The following is a 20,844-nucleotide window of genomic DNA, read 5'->3' as shown; positions in this document are numbered from 1 at the left end:
GGCCAATGGCCAAGGGATGTAATTTCAATTTGTTTTGACACAATAATGGGATTACATTTCGCCTCAAAAGCATTGTCATGCGTTATTATAATTTCTAGTCTCCTCTACGAGTACACAAGAAACTCGGAGGGCTAACAGGTACACATCTTTCGCGCGACGCTCTCGCACGATTCCACGCCTTACACGCCGAAAGGTAGCGAGACGTCAATGGGTCGAATCCACGCACCGGACCGCTGATCCTAAGGCGGCAGTCAAAACCCAAAACGCGACACGCATACCGACAGGTACCGCGCTCGCTGGGAACTGCGCTTGCTTCAAGCCCGTCCTGGCGCATAACATGCACGCCGACAGGTAGCGTACACGCCAGGAAAGAGGCGTGATAGCCATCCATATCGTGCGCCGAGAGACAGCGAGTCACTAATGGATGTCAATGGCTCGCACCCGTCGGACAAAACTGGTCTAGCCAGCGTCCACGGGAAAACTTGCCACTAAGTATTGCACTAAGCCGTGCAGACTGGTTACGCTAGACATAGTAAGCTGAGGGTCTTGAGGCATGAACTAGCCATATTGCGCGAATCGATTACGCTTAGCATAGTAAATCGAGAAAATAAGACGCATAATAAACCGAAAAAGATTTAATAAAAACAAACAATGTTGCGAAAACAATCCAACGAAAGGAAAAAGAATGCGACAAATATCCGAAAGGAAAAAAAGACAAGCGCTAAACAAGTGCGCAGGAAATCAAGACAAGACCAACTACTCGGAACCAAAGTCGACCTGCTCCTCATCAATCTCGGGCAGAGGGACGCCTGACCCGTCGGTGGCCTCTCCGTCAAGCGGGCAATTCGTAGACTGAGCAAGGGAGGAAACATGGGGATAGGGGTCGTCCGCCTATGGCACGTCATCCAAGGGAGGAAACATGCCGTCAAAGAAAGAAAAGGTGGTTCCGCGAGATACGTTCTCCTTCGCGGTCACGTCACGAACCCGTACGGCCACCGCATAACGAGCCTCCTCTAGGGCGATGTCCCAGTCATCCTCTAAATCCGCCTTAGCTCGCACGGCGTCATCCTTCTCTTCAATAATGGCTTGCATCTCCACCAGTAGGGAATCCCGTTCCCTCTCCGCCTTGACACGGGAGATCTCGCTCGCCGATAGTCGAGCGTGGACGATCTTCAGCTCCTCGTCTCGGCCTGAGAGTAACATTTGGAGTTTCCTCGTCTCCCCCAGAAAGGTGTCGGCCGACTGTTCCACCTTCTCCCGAGACGCCTACTCGGCCGCACGCAATGACCTCTCGGCGGCTAGCTCCGTGCCCAGACGAGACACCTCCTCGCGGGCCCGCTTTGACTCCTCCTCGAGTGCTTGAAACTCCTGAGCAGTTCGGACCCCCGTCAGGGCGGCGGCATGGTCGGCCGCTGCGCTCTCCATGTCCGTCTTCATGATCTGCATCCACCGCAACAAGTCCCGAAGAATGCGGTCGCCTCGCTCTTGATGGGCAAGCATATGCAAAAGTGGGTGGCACGTGCGCAATCGAAATAAGTACGACGGCTATATACAAATCAAATAACGAATCGTACCTTCCGAGCATCGCTGATCCCGTTCTGGAAGTATTCGATGTCGCTTGTTGTCAGGAGACCCTTGAAGTCTCTCAGAGGGGCTTCGAGGATTCCTTGGGAGCATTGGCCCCTCAGCTCCACCGCTTCCGCTAGAAGCATCGAGTCCATGCCATCTTGTGCCGCCGACGTGTGAGCACGCTACTGGCAAGAAGGCGAGCTGAGAGAGACCGACGACGACAGCCGCTTGTTCGAAGAGTTCACCTCATTCCTTGCTCGCACAGGCGACCCCCAATAACGAGCCTCAACTCGAGAGCGGGCCGCGGCCACGGCTTCGGCAGTGGGTTGCACCCTGGGCACTCGCGCGCGCGAACGATCTCGAGCCATGGTACCTGTCATAAAGGGCGTCAATCGAGTAGAACGAAATAATAAACGAAAGCGATAAAGTAGTGCGATAGCACAACAAATATGTGGTTAGTACCCCCCGCATCGGGGAGAGGAGCAGAGGAGCCCCCCGCCTCGGACTCGGGGCCCTCCATGACCTCCGCGCCAAGGATAGGGCACCTGGGCGTGCCGTCACCTGGCACGAACCACCCGGTGGTCGCCATTAAGTCCGGAGACTCAAACAGCGACCCTTGCCGTCTCGAGTCGGGGACCGCCCGGATCACGGTTGCGAGCTCGGAGTCCTCGATGTAACCAACATGCGAGAAGTCGGCCGCGGGGCCAAACGCGAGCGGTGCCACCCCGAAGGCGGATTCACATACCCATACATAAGGATACCGATACTTCGAAGAGACTTTGGTGATAATAGCGAGACGCTTTCGAGGGGCCGCTAGATAAAAGCCCGATTTCCCGGGGACTCCACGGACAACTACGAGATCCTGAATGTTGTCCGCAGTGACGGCCCTCCTCTTCGCTCGATAGAGCATCATATGGCACGCCGCGATCACCCGATAGAATGATGGAGACATCTGTGATGCGTGCACTCCCAGTCAGACCAGCAAATCTTGAATTACCGGCTGGAAGGGCAACCGTAGCCCTCCGCGAAGGCTCGCCTAGTGAATGGCGGCGTGCCCCTTCCGTGGACGGGTTGGGAGATCGTAGGGTAGTGGTCGCAAGATCGATATCGATTCTGGGATGTTGAATCGTTTCCTCAAGCTCAGGAAGCTGACAAGCGAGAGCGAGCTAGGAATATCAACGCCCGAGCAGTCCAGGTCGCCCCGGATCGCTGATCCTGCGATTGGGAAGGCCAAGGCTCGCGACTCCTCCTGCGCGGTCAGCGTGAGTGTGGCGGCTGAAAAGGTGTGGTGACTCGACGACTTGCCCGAGCACTCGGCATCGGGAACGATCCTCGGTTCAAAGGACTCCTTGCAGCGATCGCCCGAATGGGCCGGCCGGCCACTTGCGTGCCCGCCCGGCCCGGCATGGCCTATCTCATGCGTGTCAAGCCCGACAGGCGGCCCCGCTGGCGCGCCCGCCCTGACAGGGTTCGCCCTTCTCGCGTATGGCCCGTTTGAGGTCCCTGCGTGTCCGTCCGGCCCGAGGCTTGCTCCCCAGGGTCGGCCCAGCCATGGGTCCTCCGCGCGCACCAGGCCCCCAGGCGATTAGGTCGTCCTCGCCAAGGCCCGGCCCAAGCGGGCCTCCCTCATGCCCACTAGGCTTTGGGCCGGCGGGGCTGTCCTCTTGGCTTGCGCTCGGCCCAGTCGCGCGGCCCAACCATTGGTGGGTTGGGTCCTCATCACCTAGGCCCAGCCCAACAAGGGCTAGGGTTGGCATGGGGACCAGGCCGACCGCCACCCCATGCCCGGCGCTCCTGACCCCCGGCGCCGGCGCCCTCACTGACGGCACCGCCTGTCGCTGATGGCGCCGCCCGTTGCCAGTGGCCCTCCACCGGCGCACACTCCCTCGGGCATGGCCGGGCCCAGGCCACCCGAGCCTCCATCGCCGCCCGCTGGTTGCCAAACAGCCCCACCCCGGCGGGTGGGGTCTCCTCTGGCACCAAGACCGGCCCCAGCGTCACCGCCCAGGGCCGGCGCGTCATCTCTAGCGCCCACCTCGCCAAGCGCGACACCCCCCGGGTTGCGCGCTCCGTCGGCGCTGCCTGGGCGTAGCCAAACAGCCTCACCCAGGTGAGTGGGGTCTTCCCCGGCACCGAGACTAGCCCCAGCGTCATCGCCCAGGGCCGACGCGTCATCTCTAGCGCCCTCCTCGCCAGGCGCGACGCCCCCCGGCTCGCGCGCTCGTCCTGCGCTACCCGTGTGCAGCCAAACACCCTCCCTGGTCGAGGGGGGTCTTCTCCGGTGTCAGCCCCCAGACGACACCGCCCAGTGCCGGCACGTCTCTGCCTGTGCCTGCCTCGCCGAGCGTGGCTCCACCCAGGCCGTGTGCCCCGCCGACGCGTCCTGGGCGTGACCAAACGCCCCCGCCTGGCCAACGGGGGTCTCTCCCGGCATCGGCCTCGGCCCAGACGCCCGAGGCTGGCGCGCCTCTTTCGGTCCCGGCCTTACCAGAAAAGGCTTCACCCAAGCCGTGCGGCTCGCTGGCGCTGCTCCGGACGGCGTCACCCGCGCGCAAGAGATCCCTGGCGCGTCCATCGGCCGGGTTGACATCTCCCGGACGGGGTGGTTTATCTTCGACGTGCGAAACTCCCTCCTCGCCGATCAGCCATGTGTCAACGGAAGAGAAATCGTCCTCGGCCATCCTCGCCGCTCTCATGATGGGAAAACTCGGATAGGATGTGTGATGATCGGGTGGGGGATGAGATAACCGGGCCAATAATTCTTCTAGATCAACACTGGGATCTTCGAGAAGGGTAAAGACGTCATCCTCGAGGGCCTCACACGCCGACAGGTGGGTGGTGGGGTCCATAGGCACGTGTATCGAGGCGGAAATAGTAAACACGAAAGACAAAAGACGAATAAAAAATAATAAAAACATACCTCGCTACGATGAAGGGAGAAACGCTCCGACGGACCGGCGATGATGGAATACCTTGAGTTTACCACACGGGGTGCACCCGGTGATAAACTCGGGGGGCTAATGTTACCGGCCCGTCCCGATCGCGGCCGAGCGAAGGCGAGGCAGCACCGAACACGACCCGAAGACTCGCCTCGGCCATTGGCCGGCCTAAGGGCCTGCCTCGGCCAATAGCCGACCCTAGGATATCCTCGGCCATTGGCCGGCCCAAGGGCCTACCTCGGCCAATGGCCGGCCCTAGGATGTCCTCGGCCATTGGCCGGCCCAAGGGCCTGCCTCGGCCAATGGCCGGCCCTAGGATGTCCTCGGCCATTGGCCGGTCCATGGGCCTGCCTCGGCCAATGGCCGGCCCTAGGATATCCTCGGCCATTGGCCGGCCCAAGGGCCTGCCTCAGCCAATGGCCGGCCCTAGGATATCCTCGGCCATTGGCCAGCCCAAGGGCCTGCCTCGGCCATGGCCGGCCCTAGGAAATCCTCGGCCATCGACCGACCTTAGGAGCCTTCTCCTGGTGCTTGGTCGGCCTTGCTACACCCGGCCATTGGCCGACCCAAGCTATGGTCAGCCAATGGCCGGCCATAATGTCGACACGGCCAAGGAGCCCCAAAACGTTCCTTGGTCGCCTATAAATATAGGGTTCGACCCCTCGAAGCAGGTAATTCGAATTTGAGTACTGAAGCGCTACTGAACTCATACCTTACTCTTTTCTCTCAAGCTTCGGCCCTCTAAACCCCTAATCCTCTACACCCCAACTCAATCTTCCTAATGTTGAGCGTCGAAGAGGTAAACAGAGGCACCCCCTCTGTTTCCCCTTTGTAGTTCACGTGTTCTTTCTCTCATTTCAGGTGTTTGGATGAGGCAAGCATCATCGACAGCTAAGGGACGACTTGGGATACTAAGTCCGCACGCTCGAGCCCGAACGCAACCACTTGGTCCGGCCTTGGGTCGTACCGTTTGGAGCTCCTAAATAGTTGTTCGAAAACGAGCGACAACATCTCTGGCACTTAAGACTTGGTGATATCAGTCTAGACATGATTAAGAGACTTGTGAGGGACGGTCCACTCCAAGCGTCTGCAATAGGTTCACTACCTACTTCTAAATCTTGCATAGAAGGAAAAATGACTAAGTGACCTTTCTCAGCAAAAGGTCAAAGAGCCACTGAGTTGCTGGAACTTGTACATTCTGATGTATGTGGTCCACTCAGTACACAGGCACGGGGAGGATATAAGTACTTTGTTGCCTTCACCGATGATTATTCAAGATGTGGTTTTGTCTATTTGCTCAAACACAAATCCGAGACCTTTAACGTATTTAAGGTCTTTCGGGCTTTAGTGGAAAAGCAAACTGGCAAACAGATCAAAACCCTTCGATCCGATCGAGGTGGTGAGTATATGTCTGGAGTGTTCTATGACTTTCTTAAAGAAGAAGGTATTGCTTCTCAGCTTACATCACCTGTCACACCTCAACAAAACGAAGTGTCAGAGAGAAGGAATCGAACTATAATGGAGATGGTTAGATCAATGATGAGTTACTCATCACTCCCTCTTTCATTTTGGGGATATACCCTCGAAACAACAACTTACATTCTGAACTAAGTTTCGTCTAAAACGGTTCCTGGTACTCCTTATGAAATATGGACTGGCCGTAAAGTAAATCTAGGCCACATCCGAATTTGCGGTTGCCCTGCACATGTGCTAAGGCAAAAGACTAGCAACTGGCTAGTAGGTTAGAATTGTGTCTGTTTGTTGGATATCCAAAGGAAACCAAAGGTTTCATTTTCTATAGTCCCGAGGACGATAATATTTCGTTAGCATGAACGCTCGTTTCCTTGAGGAGAACTTCATGAAAGATGTAAAACCTAGATGCAAAATTGTGCTTGAAGAAAAGTTGGGCGAGGATGCTTCTACCTTATCTGTAAGAATTGTTCTTACCCAAACTGAAACACAACCTAACTCCTCAGAACCTCGTCAAGTAGTACTTCGACGTAGTGGGAGGGCTATTCAAAATCCTAACAGGTACATGTCTTACGGAGATACTCTCATAGCCATCTCTGACTTGGATGACCCTGCTTCCTACAGCCATGCAATGGCTGGTTCCGAATCAAACCTTTGGTTTGATGCCATAAAAGTGGAAATTCACTCGATGTATGCCAACAAAGTCTGGAAACTTGTAGACCTTCCCGAAGGGATTAAACCCATAGGGTGTAAGTGGATATCCAAGAAGAAAAGGGGTCTGGGAGAGAACGTCGAGACGTTCAAAGCACGACTAATGGCTAAGGGTTATACCAAAAGGAAGGGATTGACTATGAAGAAACCTTCTCGCCAGTCCCGATGCTTAAATCCATCCGCATACTTCTATCCATAGCTGCAGCTCTTGATTATGAGATCTGACAAATGGATGTCAAGACTGCCTTCCTGAATGGCAATCTTGACAAGCGCATTTATATGGCTCAACCAGACGGTTTCGTGATAGAAGGTTAAGAGACCAAGGTTAAGAAACTGTGCAAAGCTTCGGTTTTGAGCAATCAATAGATGAGCCGTGTGTTTACCAGTTAATACACGAAGGCAAAGTTGTGTTTGTGGTACTGTATGTCGATGATATATTACTCATAGGTAATGATGTGGGTAATTTATCTAAGGTTAAGATCTGGCTTGCAAAACAATTCGATATAAAGGATCTAGAAGAAGCCGCGTACATTCTGGGAATCCAAATCTTTCGAGATAAGAACAACCGGACTTTGTCGCTCTCTCAAGCATCTTATATTGATAAGGTGATGGATCGCTTCTCCATGGAAGACTCCAAGAAGGGCCAAACACCTTTTAGGCATGGAGTCTCACTCTCTAAGGACCAGTCTCCCAAGACTGCACAAGAGATTGAGGACATGAGAAAAATTCCTTACGCCTCAGCTGTTGGGAGTCTCATGTATGCTATGCTTTGCACTAGGCCAGATATCCGCTTCACAGTTGGCGTAGTTAGCCGTTTTCAATCCAACCCTGGACCCGAGCACTAGATTGCTGTTAAGCTTGTTCTTAAGTATCTTCGGAGAACTAGGAACTTGATGCTTACATATTCAGGTACTGACCTGGCTATGACGGGATATACCGACTCCGATTTTCAAGCGGATAAGGATTCCATGAAATCCACTTCGGGATCTGTGTTAATCCTTAGTGGTGGAACTGTTGTGTGGAGGAGTATTAAGCAATCTTGCATTGCTGACTCCACAATGGAAGCAGAATATGTGGCTGCTTGTGAAGCATCCAAAGAGGCTGTATGGCTTAGAAAATTCCTTAAGTATTTGGAAGTCGTTCCAAACGTCGTTGAGCCCATGACCATTTATTGTGATAACAGTGGGGCTGTCGCTAACTCAAAGGAACCTCAAAGCCATAAGAGCTCTAAACATATTGAGAGGAAATACCATTTGATTCGAGAGATTGTGCAGCGCGGAGACGTAGAGGTGAAGAAGATCTCACCGGTGGACAACCTGGCAGATCCATTCACCAAGGCCCTAGCGAACAAGGTCTTTGACCAGCATCGGGAGGGATTAGGCATGAAGGACTACACACATCTTCTTTGAGTCAAGTGGGAGTTTGTTGTCAATGGTGCCCACAAAAAGAGTAGTAGTCTTTACTTATGTACATTTGATGTAATAAAGTCTCATGAAAACTTTTGCTTGTAACTGCTGAATCATTAATAAAAGTTGAAACGTTCATTCATTCTTCCTTGTCTATTTGAAGCTTTATGATAATCTATAGTCTTTAGTCCTTAAAAAAACCTAACAATATATGAAGAGACAAATGTAGATTTGCATGAACAAACTCTTCATGGTTTGCTTAAAACAATATATTCGCAATCTAAAGATCAATGGACTATTGATCTTAGTACGATTGTTAGTATCAATGTGGATTCTTGACTCTGCTGCTACTAACCATATTTGTTGTTCCTTGACTGGTTTCAGGAAAAGCAAAAGTTTAGGGGAAGGTGAATTCTCCTTCAGGTAGGGGGATGGGAGTTCGGTGTCAGCGAAGGCCGTGGGATCAGTGACGCTGTCTTTTGAAGATAGAACTTTAATTTTAAATAATGTTTATTTTGTTCCTTCATTCGGGAAAAACATTATATCTATTGCTCAACTTTTTGAGCAAGATTATTGTTTAAAGTTTATAAATAATTGGAATTCTTATTTCTCTTTCAAATCCTTTTGTCACTGATGCATGTATGAAGAATGCTCTCATTTACATTTATCCCACACAACCTTCACTTTTAGACACTAAAATAGATAACGATCTTGTTGTCAATGGTGCCCACAAGAAGAGTTGTAGTGTGTATTTATGTACATTTGATGTCATATAGTCTTACGAAGACTCTTGCTTGTAACTGCTTATTTATTAATAAAAATTGAAACGTTCATTCAATCTTCCTTGTCTGAAGCTTTATGATAAAACCTTAGTCTTTAGTCCATAAACAAACTTAACAACTTACGAAGAGACAAATGTAGATTTGCATGAACAAACTCTTCGTAATTTGCTTAAAACGATATATTCGCAATCTAAGGGTCAAAGGACTATTGACCTCAGTATGATTGTTAGGAGAATCTATGATGTCTGGTTATGGGGCATTGAGAGTTAGAGACTCTATAGTTCTTCTAGGTATCTTCCGAAGGTACTGAATTGACCAGTGCACTTCTAGAGACAAGATAAGAACAAACCATTTAACCTCTTATGTCTCGAAGTCACTACGTATGAATTGCATCATGCTTACCTTAATCCTGAAATGAGACATGCCATTTCACAGCTTACGTATTCTCATTTGAGAAAGTCAGAGTTCGGACTCACTATGTGATTTCGAGCAGGGCCTATTGGTGAAATACTAAGTTGTGAGAATGTCATGAGTCACTTTGTGAAGTTCTCATAGATATGGAATTCATGTACAAGATTGCTGAAATGCAATGTATATCACCTCATGCTTTGTTTCTTGGAGTGTGAATAAATGAACTGGCCAGTGTCCAAATTGAGTCTTGACTCTTTTGGATGAAACAATGTGACTTGTTAGCTCCTCGTCAATACACTGTTTCTTACTTATTCACAAGCGACAAAGGAGTTGAGGAAATAACAGCTAGAAGGGTAAAATGGTAATTTCGTAAATCCCGACTAGCTGATGATATTCATGAAGGGTAAACATAGATAATATTCAGTGGATCCTCTCATCATAATTTGGTTGAATTCTTGAGTAGAAAATAAATTCATTAGAACCGAGAGATTTTCAGTGTCAACTCTTTACTGGAGTCAGTTGACATTAAGCTAAACTTGGAAAAGGTTTGTGAACTTTTGAGTCCAAGTGTTTAGCTCAAGCTTTGTTCATTTGGATCCATGAGGTCACTGTCACGAATCACATCGAGTATGAATAGTTAAACTAGAAGCTAAGTCAAAACAAGAACGAGACAAGTTTTACGAAAATTTTCAAAAGGGTATTTTTTGTCTTTTGAGACATAAGATGAAATGAATGTCAATAAATTTTTTGACATGGTCATTTGATGACATGCATCACTCGGCCAAAATTAGATTTATTGGGCCTTGTGGATTAATTTCATTTCATAAGAATTTTATTGAAAATTCTTAATGGGCCTTTTTTTCATGTTGTCATGAATAAATGGAAAAGCTTCAAGAAGCCTTTTCTAGACAATATGGGCGCCTACTACCCAAGGGAAAGAGAGAATATTTTGTGCATAAATGTATCAAGATACTTGCCAAAAGAAAAAGAGGAAACAAATTTTCATATGGATGCACTAAGGGAATCGGCAAAGTAGAGTGAAGGCAAGGCAAGGAACAAAAAAGGAAACAAATCCAAGCCTTCTAGAAGGCTGCCTTGGCCGTGTGACATAAGTGGGAAGGAGGCAATATTTGCTCATGAATATGTGATATTCTATAGAAGAGGAAACTACCTTATTGAAGGTGAGACCTCTCCTATAAATAGGAGCCTCATTCCACACATTTCATTCATCCAATGTTTTAGAGATTGAGAGCTTCTCTATCTAGACTTGGCCGCCCCTCTCCTCTCTCAGTCTATTCAATTTCGTTCTTATTGTTTTGGCACCTAGGTCCTCATTTGACCTAGTGTTTAGCTCTGCGACTTCAAGACTCGTTCTTAAGTTGTAGTGTTTAAAAGTGCCCACACACTAATTCCTTTTTATCTTGAGTGATTTAGTGATAGAAACTTTCGTGATTGCTCGAGTTAACGAGGAAAGGAAGAGAGACGTGTTGCGAGGGAGACAAACGTTGCAACCTTTTCCAAAAGCTTCTCAACGTTCAAGCTTCTAAAAAGGTTAGTAATCTTTTATGCTCATATTAGTTTTTATTTACATGTGCTTGCTCTTTGTCTAGGTTAGTAAAAACTGTTTTACTTGAAAAAGAAAATTTTTAAAATTCCGCCGCTTACCGAAGCGTTAAACTTTTTCTTATATCCTAGATCAATTCCAACAAATCTAGTTAGGGAGCCAAAGAGGATCAAACTTTCTGATTCATCCAATCTAATAAAATCAATATATCTCTGGCAGTTAAGACTTGGTCATATTAGTCTAGACAGGATTAAGAGACATGTGAGGGACGGTCCACTCCAACCCTCTGGAATAGGTTCATTACCTACTTGTGAATCTTGTATAGAAGGAAAAATGACTAAGCGACCTTTCTCTGCTAAGGGTCGAAGAGCCACTGAGTTGCTGGAGCTTGTAAATTCTGATGTATGTGATCCGCTCAATACACATGCATGGGGAGGATACAAGTACTTCGTTACCTTCACCGATGATTACTCAAGATACGGTTTTGTCTATTTGCTCAAGACCTTTGACGTATTTAAGGTCTTCCGGGCTTTATTGGAAAAGCAAACTGGAAAACAGATGAAAACCCTTTGATCCGATCGAGGTGGTGAGTATATGTCTGGAGAGTTTGATGACTTTCTTAAAGAAGAAGGTATCGCTTCTCAGCTTACGGCACCTGGCACACCTCAATAAAACGGAGTGTCAGAGAGAAGGAACCAAACTCTAATGGAGATGGTTAGATCAATAATGAGTTACTCATCACTCCCTCTTTCCTTTTGGGGATATGCCCTAGAAATAACTGCTAACATTCTGAACTAGGTTCCGTCTAAAACGGTTCTTGGTACTCCTTATGAACGATGGACTGGCCGTAAAGTAAATCTAGGCGATATCCGAATTTGGGGTTGCCCAACACATGTGCTAAGGAAAAAGAATAGCAAGTTGACTAGCAGGTCAGAATTGTGTCTGTTTGTTGGATTTTCGAAGGAAACCAAAGGTTTCACATTCTATAGTCCCGAGGACGACAAGAGTTTCATTAGCACGGACGCTCGTTTCTTTGAGGAGGACTTTATGAAAGATATAAAACCTAGAAGCAAAATTGTGCTTGAAGAAAAGTTGGGTGAGGATGCTTCTACTTCGTCTGTAAGAACTGTTCTTATCCTAACTGAAACAAAACATAACTCATTAGAATCTCGTCAAGTAGTACTTCGACGTAGTGGGAGGGTTTCTCAAAAACTTGAGAGGTACATGTCTTACGGAGATACTCTCGTAGCTGTCTCTGACATGGATGACCCTATTTCCTACAGCCATGCAATGGCTGGTTCTGAATAAAACCTTTGGCTTGATGCCATGAAAGTTGAAATGCACTCGATGTATGTCAACAAAGTCTGGAAACTTGTAGACCTTCCCGAAAGGATTAAACCCGTAGGGTGTAAGTGGATATACAAGAAGAAAATGGGTCCGGATAGGAACATCGAGACATTCAAAGCACGACTAGTGGCCAAGGGTTATACCCAAAAGGAATGTATTGACTATGAGGATACCTTCTCGTCAATCGCGATGCTTAAATCCATCCCCATACTTCTATCACTACAACAAATAGAGTCATTACCGATGATTTTTTTCGTCGGTAATAACACCTTAATCGTCGCTAAATCTATTTAGCGACGATATTAGCGACGATTATTATCGTTGCTAAATGTCCGTGCCTTAATATATTTAGCGACGAAATAGTCCTCGCTAAATATTTACCGACGACATCAGCGACGATAATGTCGTCTTGAAATGTATAAACGAAGAAATTTGTTTAATTTTGTGAAATAGCTAGTTCGCGCGCGAAATTTTCCCGCGCGAATCAGCGACGGAATAGTCGTCGCTAATAACTTCACTCATTACAAGAATTAGCGAAGACAAATTATTAATTTTTTATTCTTTTTTTCGTTTATGAAATTCTAAAATGAGAAATCAAATAAAAACCAAATTATATTATCGAAATCAACTTATATATAAAATCCAGTTTCGATTTCGATAAACGAGAAATATGTAAAAATACATGTAAATAATAATCTACTATACACAAAATATCTAATAAAAGACTAGCCGGGACCTTTGGGTCGTCGTCCTTTTTTTCCTCCGCCTCGATGTGAAATGCTCTGCTGGCGCTGATACTTTGCAAGGCTCGGCGGAATAATGTGCTCATCAACTGACTGACTCGGACCGCCACGATTGGAGGTCGGGCTACTGTCGGGAGTCGTCTACTAGCCGCCCGTCGGAGTGTGGACGCCGGGCGTCAGAGTGTGGACGTCGGCTGTCGGAGTCTGCTGGTTGTGGGCCGACGGAGCGTGCTGCGAACTCTACAGAAATTGTGGCATAAACGAGCTTAGGTTGAGGCCGAGCACCTGACTCTGTATTGCCTCGGCGAACAAGGCGAGGGTCGATGTGAACACCTCCTGCGAGACATATCCTGGATGCAAAGTCCAAGCCTCCGAACCGTAGTCTTCGGCGATTTCAGCCACCATTCGTGCTCCTTGTGGCACGAAGCGTCCGATGCCGGTCAAGTGATCACTCCGCGAACCCATAATATCATGGATCGCCTGCTGCTCTAGGACGGAAATATCAACGTTCGCTCCTTGTTGCTCAGCCTCCGCTTGCAACGTGTTGAACCTATCGACCAGTCGATCCTGATATAATTAACTAGTTAGTATATATTAATAAAAAAATAAGACAAAATAAATGTAAACTTACGTAACGAGCGGAGGCTTCAGCAGTCAGCCATTCGGACTTGTCAGACTGATGTTGGCGCTTGTAGTTCGCAAACAAGCTCTCAAAAGCGCCTGCCTCGGCGCTCTTCTGCATGTAAACAAAATTTCAAGTGTTAGATAGTTTTAACGATTTGATGTATCATATAAAAATCAAACTTACGTTCTTCATGCGGTGGGTCAAGAATCCAATCGTCCCTGTCGACTCTTCGTCTTCTTCTTCGCGCGATTCGCCATGTTCTTCGCTTGTATGGTATGTAATATAAGTAAATGTACACGTAAATAACAAATCTTATAATAAAAGAGTAAACACATATTTAACATAAATGATTTTATTACCATAAACTCATCGCTCGTATATCGTTGTATAAGCGTCTCCCATTCGGTGTCGAGCTTAACGGTCCTCGGTTTCAGTGACTGCGCCACCTGTACGCTGCTCTTGCAGTCGATGTCGAACCATGACCGCAAGGTATGCCTCCAATCGCGAAGATGGTTCTTCGCGTCTCGAATGATTGCCGCATCGACAATCACTTTCTTCTTCCCGGTTATGTCACCATCGACTCGAATGTCGTACTTGTCTTGAATCGCTTCTCCGATCTCGGCCTCCTTCGCCGGCCCCACGTTCGCATGCATCCACCTTGGGACGGTAGGCGAGATCTTATCATGGATGACCAACCCGAGCGTGTTCTAGAACGTCGCGAGATCCGGATCCATCTCGCTCTGGCAGCAAGAAAGACTGAAACTCTTCATTATAAATAACGACTTCCTTCACCCCGGGGCGCCTTGCACGCTCAGATCGAATTCCGAGCGTCGGCATACGCATGGCCGGTTCGATCTCCTAGTCTTCTTCTTCGCTGCCATCGCGTACGGGCGCCGACTCGCAATAATTCGGGAGACGCGCTAAGTCGTCATCCCCGCCTCCGCTATCTCCAGCTCCTGTAGCCGTAGCCTTCTGAAATTCAAAACAAACTTTATTTAGTTATGCATTCGCAATAATTTAAATATGTTAATTTAGTAGTTAAATGAAAAATGTTATATACTATCAATCATCATCGTTTGACAAATCATCTTCTTCCATCAAATCATCGTCGTCAACTTCTTCGTCATCAATGAACTCTTATTCTTCAATATTTTCCAAGTTCAGTCCTTCGTTGCTCACGGGCTCTGGTATCGCAGACTGATGACGCGTTGACAGTGAATCTAAATCTGACGGTTCCACCGACAATTGAACTGAAGACGAAGATTGACCAAGAATGAGGTCTATATCAGGAAGATCCCACACATTTCGATGATTACACTCTTCGACGAATCGCGAATCAGGACCATTCAAGTTATCTTCCAAGTAGAAAACTTGTTTTGCCTGAGTTGCCAAAATAAATGGCTCGTCTCTGTACCATTCTTTTGTGACATACACGCTTGTCAAGTTGTTGTCGTTGCGTGTTCTTTTCCTCGGATCTTGGTCACCGAACCAACGACATTGAAATAGGATGACACGACATTCGTTCTGATAAGTCAAGACAATGACGTTATCTACTTGACCGTAGAAGTCGTGACCTCCTTCACTTGGTACACATACCCCTCTATTCTGAGTTGTTCTTCTGCTATCACGTTGACGGGAGATAAATTTAACTCCATTCACTACACAACACGGATACGTCTGTGGTACGAAATGTGGTCCCAATGCGAATACGTATAATTCGGAGGATACGGGTAATCCGTCTTGGCTCATGCGAAACACCTACATATAACCATTAACGAGTCGGTTAGTGTCGAATACCTACATACGGAGTTTAATCATATTCTTTAAGTTAGTCAAATACCTTTTCCCAAAACCATTTTGGGAACTCAAGTCGATGCGCTTCTTCAACATCCGGCCGACCTTCTAGTTCCATGAGATCTATGTGTTCACTGAAATAAAATTCATGTTCATTTAATACATTATTTAGTATAAGTAATTGAAGTTCATTTATTTCACTCATTTACCTCATGAAATCATCAATTTCGGGACAATTTCTTAAAATGTACCACTCAGCGAGCAATCGTAGATTCTCATCTAAGCGTATCGTGGTCATCTTCCCGTAAGGCTGACAACTTGATGACTGAAACACCGATAACTCCCGTTCGACACCTTCAAAGTTAGACGCGACGTCTGTTCATTGGGGCATGTTGAAACGATTCTCAACGCCTTCTAGATACCTTGAGCAGAATGTCAATGCTTCGTTTACAACATAAGCTTCGGCAATTGAACCCTCTGGTCTAGCTCGATTACGCACAAAGTTCTTGAGCGTTCCAAGGTATCTCTCAAATGGATACATCCACCGCATATGAACCGGACCTCCGTTCATTGCCTCCTCCGGTAGATGCATTACCAAATGAACCATGATTGTGAAGAAATCAGGCGGGAAAATTCGTTCCAACTTACACAATATCAGCTTTACATCCTCCTACGCCTTTTTGAAGTCTGAAATTACCAGCGTTCTTGAGCAAATAAGTCTGAAGAAGTTGCAAAGCTCTATTATGGCATCTCGAATGGTTCGCTCCATAAAAGGACGAATAGCAGGAGCCAATAGTTGCTGCATAATCACGTGACAATCGTGAGACTTCAAACCCGTCAACCTCCCGTCCGCGGTAACATTCTTCTTCAAATTCCCAGCAAAACCATCGGGAAATCTGACAGATCTCAAGAACTCAGTAAACCTCTTCTGTTCTTAGTTTATTAGGTAAACCATCGGGAAATCTGACAAAGTCGCACCTAAAAGCCCTTCGCTAAAGGCATTAGGTGCGACATGTCGCACCTAATACCCAAACTATTTTCCTGCCAAATTTATAAAATTTGGCGGGTTATTCATATCGGGTGCGACATTGTCGCACCTAATAACATTACCGCCATTGTATTCGGTGTCACAATGTCGCACCGAATATATTTTTATAATTTAAAAAAAATTACAAAATTAAATCAAAATTCGTTTAGAATTAAATAAAAATTTATTAACAAAATTCTAAATTAATTAGAAATAATATTATGAAAATAGAATTCTTAATTAAAAATACAAATTCATTCTAAAAAAGCGAAAAAATGAATTCCTAATTTTTTTTCCTATAAAACTTATCGATAGTAGAATTCCCTCTACCGAATAAGTTGCTAGAACTTCGGGAACCGCTTCCGCGTCCTCGTCCACCGCTGCCTGACGCACTGCCGCTCGCTCCGCCGCTTCCGTAAGGACGGTCTCGCAAGAAATCCATAGAACCAGGCGTAGAACCCGGCGTGGAACCTGGCGTCTGCGGATCAGTCCGACCTGGTTGCAGTGCAGGCAGAGGTTGGGGAGTCGTGGGAGGCTGGTTGTGCATCTGGCTGAGGAAGGCGATCCGTTGCCGCATCTCCTACAGCTCAGCTTGTTGGGCATCCATCTGAGCTCGCATCTCGGCAACCAATGGATCGGTCTGAGATGAAGAACTTGACGAGCCTCTATCTAGCGTTTGGGGAACACCCAACGATGACCTTGGGATCAAAGGCCCTAAACCGACTTCCCAGTCTCTGCGTACTCCCAAAACTTCGCGCATCGCGTACATCTCTGCATCTTCTTGGGAGATCACGGTGTTTTGCTCCGCCGCTTGTCGCAAAATATCTATCGTTTGGGCGGTGATTTGATCCTTAAAAAAAACCACAAAAAACTTATCAGATTAGAATAATTTAAGTAATTAAATATAGTAAATAAAACAATTAACTTACGAATTGAGACTTCGCGAAGTCCGTCGTCCACGATCCCTTAGCTTCATGGTGTTTTTCTGACCATATCGCTAAAGCCGAGCCTATACTCCCATCTTCTCTTCGCTGTAATTTTTCAACATTAAAATATGAATCACATATATATTGCATATTAATATTAAGCGACTTACGTTCCTCGAGCGATGACCAAAAAAACTAAGCGACCTTTGTCTCGCCTTCGTCTTCTTCATCTTCTAATTTTTCCGGTTGTGGACAGACTTCGCCTGCGAGACATCGGAAGTTCAACTCATACCTCGGCGAGTCGAACGTCTCTATTGCTTTCAACCAGGCTTCCTGGTTATAGCCTTCGAGAGTTTCGTTTTTAGCGAGATCCTTACTCCCGTAAAATGTCTTGAAGAAGAGCTGCGACAACCTCGACTTCTGGCCACGGCACATCCTCTTCGCATCACGAATGATAGCCATATCAATCTCGTTGCGAATAGGATCTGCAGGCACAAGCTCGCCACTGTCGGGATGTTCATAAGAGTCGCCACACTCTGCGCAGGCACATGATTCCAGTCTGGGAGGTCGACTGGAATGGTACTCTTGATCAGGTTTCCTAATCGGTTTTGGAACGTCCCGATCAACGGATTTTGCTCCCTGACGTCTTGGTAGAACGCCTGCGCAGTCTGATCGTAGCAAACTGTGTTCGCTACAAGGGTCCCAGCACCAGCTCTCGCAGAAACGAGGCCAGTCGTTGGTCCCCGCTTCTTCCTCGGCATCTGCGGGGGTTCACGCTCTCCTCCTGTTGGGTCCTGACCTGAAGTAGACATCCTGCAAAATGAATTGTAGTTAGTATTTTTACTATTTAATTAGTATTCGACGACTATGGTTATTACATGGTGTTAGTCATTCATCGTTGTCAGTCGATGTAATGTTAGTATCGACATCAACATCGTCTCCCTAAAAAACAGCGTACGCCTCATCTTCTTCATACACTTCTTCATCATCTTCAACAACAGTAACAAGCTCGGCCGTAGCGGTTTTGTGTCGATGATTAAGACGGTCGATATTTGACAATTCTATTGTCAATGGAATCGATGCTAAAGTGGTCGGATCAACTTCAGGAATATCCAATATCCCTCGTTGATTGCATTCCTGAACGATTTCTTCTTTGACGCGATCTCGTTCGTGCCACTGCATCTCAAGCGACGTGTGTCAAGAAGCGTACAATCACTTCAATCGATCTTTCAAGGGAAAGTATCGTAATATCTTTTATGATACATTCTTCCCGGTTTGCTTCCATCTGCTCTCATTGCAAATTGGGCACACTTTAGCTTTCTCGAGATCTTTTTGAAATAACACACAATCGTTGATGCACGCGTCGATCATATCGTATCCCATGCCGAAACGTTTCAGCTTCGCCTTTGCCTCATAGTGTTTTTCCGGAATTCGGTTACCAATTGGATGAGACTTCCTCAAGAGCTGCAACAATTCTGTAAACGACTTGTTCGTCCAATGGTTCGTGACTTTGATGTGCATCAACGAAACCAAGAACGACAAAGACGAAAACTCTTTGCATCCAGGGTACAATTCTGCTTCCAACTCGACGAACAAGTCTTCCACTTGCTCATCTGCACGCACTTTACTCGGAGTCGGATCCGTAAAATCGTTGAAGTCCTCGTGATCCATTATATCATGGAGAGAATCGTGCAATCCACCGACTCCTCTCTGGTTAGTCTCGCTGGCATGTTCTACTTGGGTAAGCACATGACGTTCGCCGTGATGATACCATTCGGTGTATCCTGGGGTAAACCCCTTGTTCAAAAGGTGATTCTTTACGACCCCGATGTCCAGCCATCTCACGTTATTGCAAGACTTACAAGGACAATAATAATGACCGTTTTCGTTCGGGAGTTTGCTTGCAAGGCGGATAAACTCGTTAACCCCTGTTTTATATTGCAAACTCAACCGATTGTTCTCGGTAATCCACTCCCTACTTGGATTTGACATTCTTCTGAATGAGACGAGAAATTGAGAGATAAAAATGAATCGTTAGAATTCATTTTGTAAGAGTGAATTATTAGGACATTGAGAGGTAAAATTGAGAGTGAATCGTTAATATTTGAAATGTAGAGTGAATTGTTATGAAATTGAGAGTGATGAATTGTTAGGAAATTGAGAGTGACTCGTTAACATTTGAAGGATTCGAGAGCGAATTTGTAAGAGTGAAAGAGAAATTGTGAAAAATATGTATTAATTTGGAAAAATGGTTAGAATTCGTAATATTATTGAAAGAGTTAATTTTTTTTTACAAATACTTATTATTCTACCGAAAATTCGGCAGAGTTTCCCCTAAAATATTGAATAACAAAAAAAAAACATATACAACCAACCAGGTCTATCCTATTAACATACTAAATACTAAACCGAGCCTCTGTGGCTCGGTCGCAATAAATTTTCAATAATTACATTAAATGTAACATGTTACTAATCATTTTAAAATATAGTACTAATTAATCTAACTAAATATGATACTTATTAACTAATTAATTAAATTTTCAACAAATTGCAATCAAACTAAACGAACAATTAAACTCAACATATATCCATAAAACTAATTAACAGACGAATATCCATTTCAATATTCCAATTCAACTTTCTGATTTCAACATATAACAATTTAACTCAACATTCCAATTTCAACATATATTAATTTTAATTTCAACCATTTAACTCAATATTCTAATTTCAACATATATCCATTTCAAATTCAATTTCAAATTCAATTTTCATTTCAATCTAAATAATAATTATATAAAAATTGTCACTAACCTTCAACGGCGAGGTAACACGGTGTCGGGGTTAAGGCTGATCACGTCGGCGCTGGGCCGGGGGGGGTTTAGCGGCGGTGGGTCGAGGCTGGGCCGAGGATGGGCAGCAGCGGTGGGGGACGGCCTCGCTGATTGGGGGCGGGATATAAAGAGTGAGATTAATGGAGAGAGAGGGTGAGAGAGAGGGGGGACGTACCAGAGGGGCTGGTCGGCGGAGGTGGGCTGGTCGCCGAAGGTGGGCTGGGCCGAGGGTGGTTTAGCGGTGGCGGGTCGGGGCTGGGCCGAGGACGGGCAGCGGCGGTGGGGGACGGCCTCGCTGAACGGGGGCAGGAGATAAAGAGTAAGATTAAATGAGAGAGAGGGTGAGAGAGAGAGAGAGGGGGACGTACCAGAGGAGCTGGTCGCCGGAGGTTGCTGGTCGCCGGTGAGAGAGAGGATGAGAGGGTGCTGGTGATGGACCGGAGGCGGAGTGTCCGGCGTTGGTGGGGTGGAGGCTGACAGCGGCGCGGAGGGCTGATGGTGGCGATGGGGACGCGGCAGGCGAGGTGTCGACGTCGAAGGTAGAGGCGTAGGAGAGACAGGTTCAAGAGAGGGGTCGGGCAAAGGAAGAAGACGAAGAAGATTTCGCGCGAGGAAGAAGAAGAAGGATATTGGGGTTTTTAAACCCCTAAAACTATTAGGTGCGACGCTGTTGCACCTAATATTCATATCCGGTGC

The sequence above is a fragment of the Urtica dioica genome, chromosome 2, assembly GCF_054948205.1.
Source record: "Urtica dioica subsp. dioica isolate 48M chromosome 2, U.dioica_male_clone48M_v1_H2, whole genome shotgun sequence".
NCBI classification, from domain to species: Eukaryota; Viridiplantae; Streptophyta; class Magnoliopsida; order Rosales; family Urticaceae; genus Urtica; species Urtica dioica.
The sequence above is the reverse complement of the archived record's forward strand: the minus strand, read 5'-3'. Positions refer to the sequence as shown.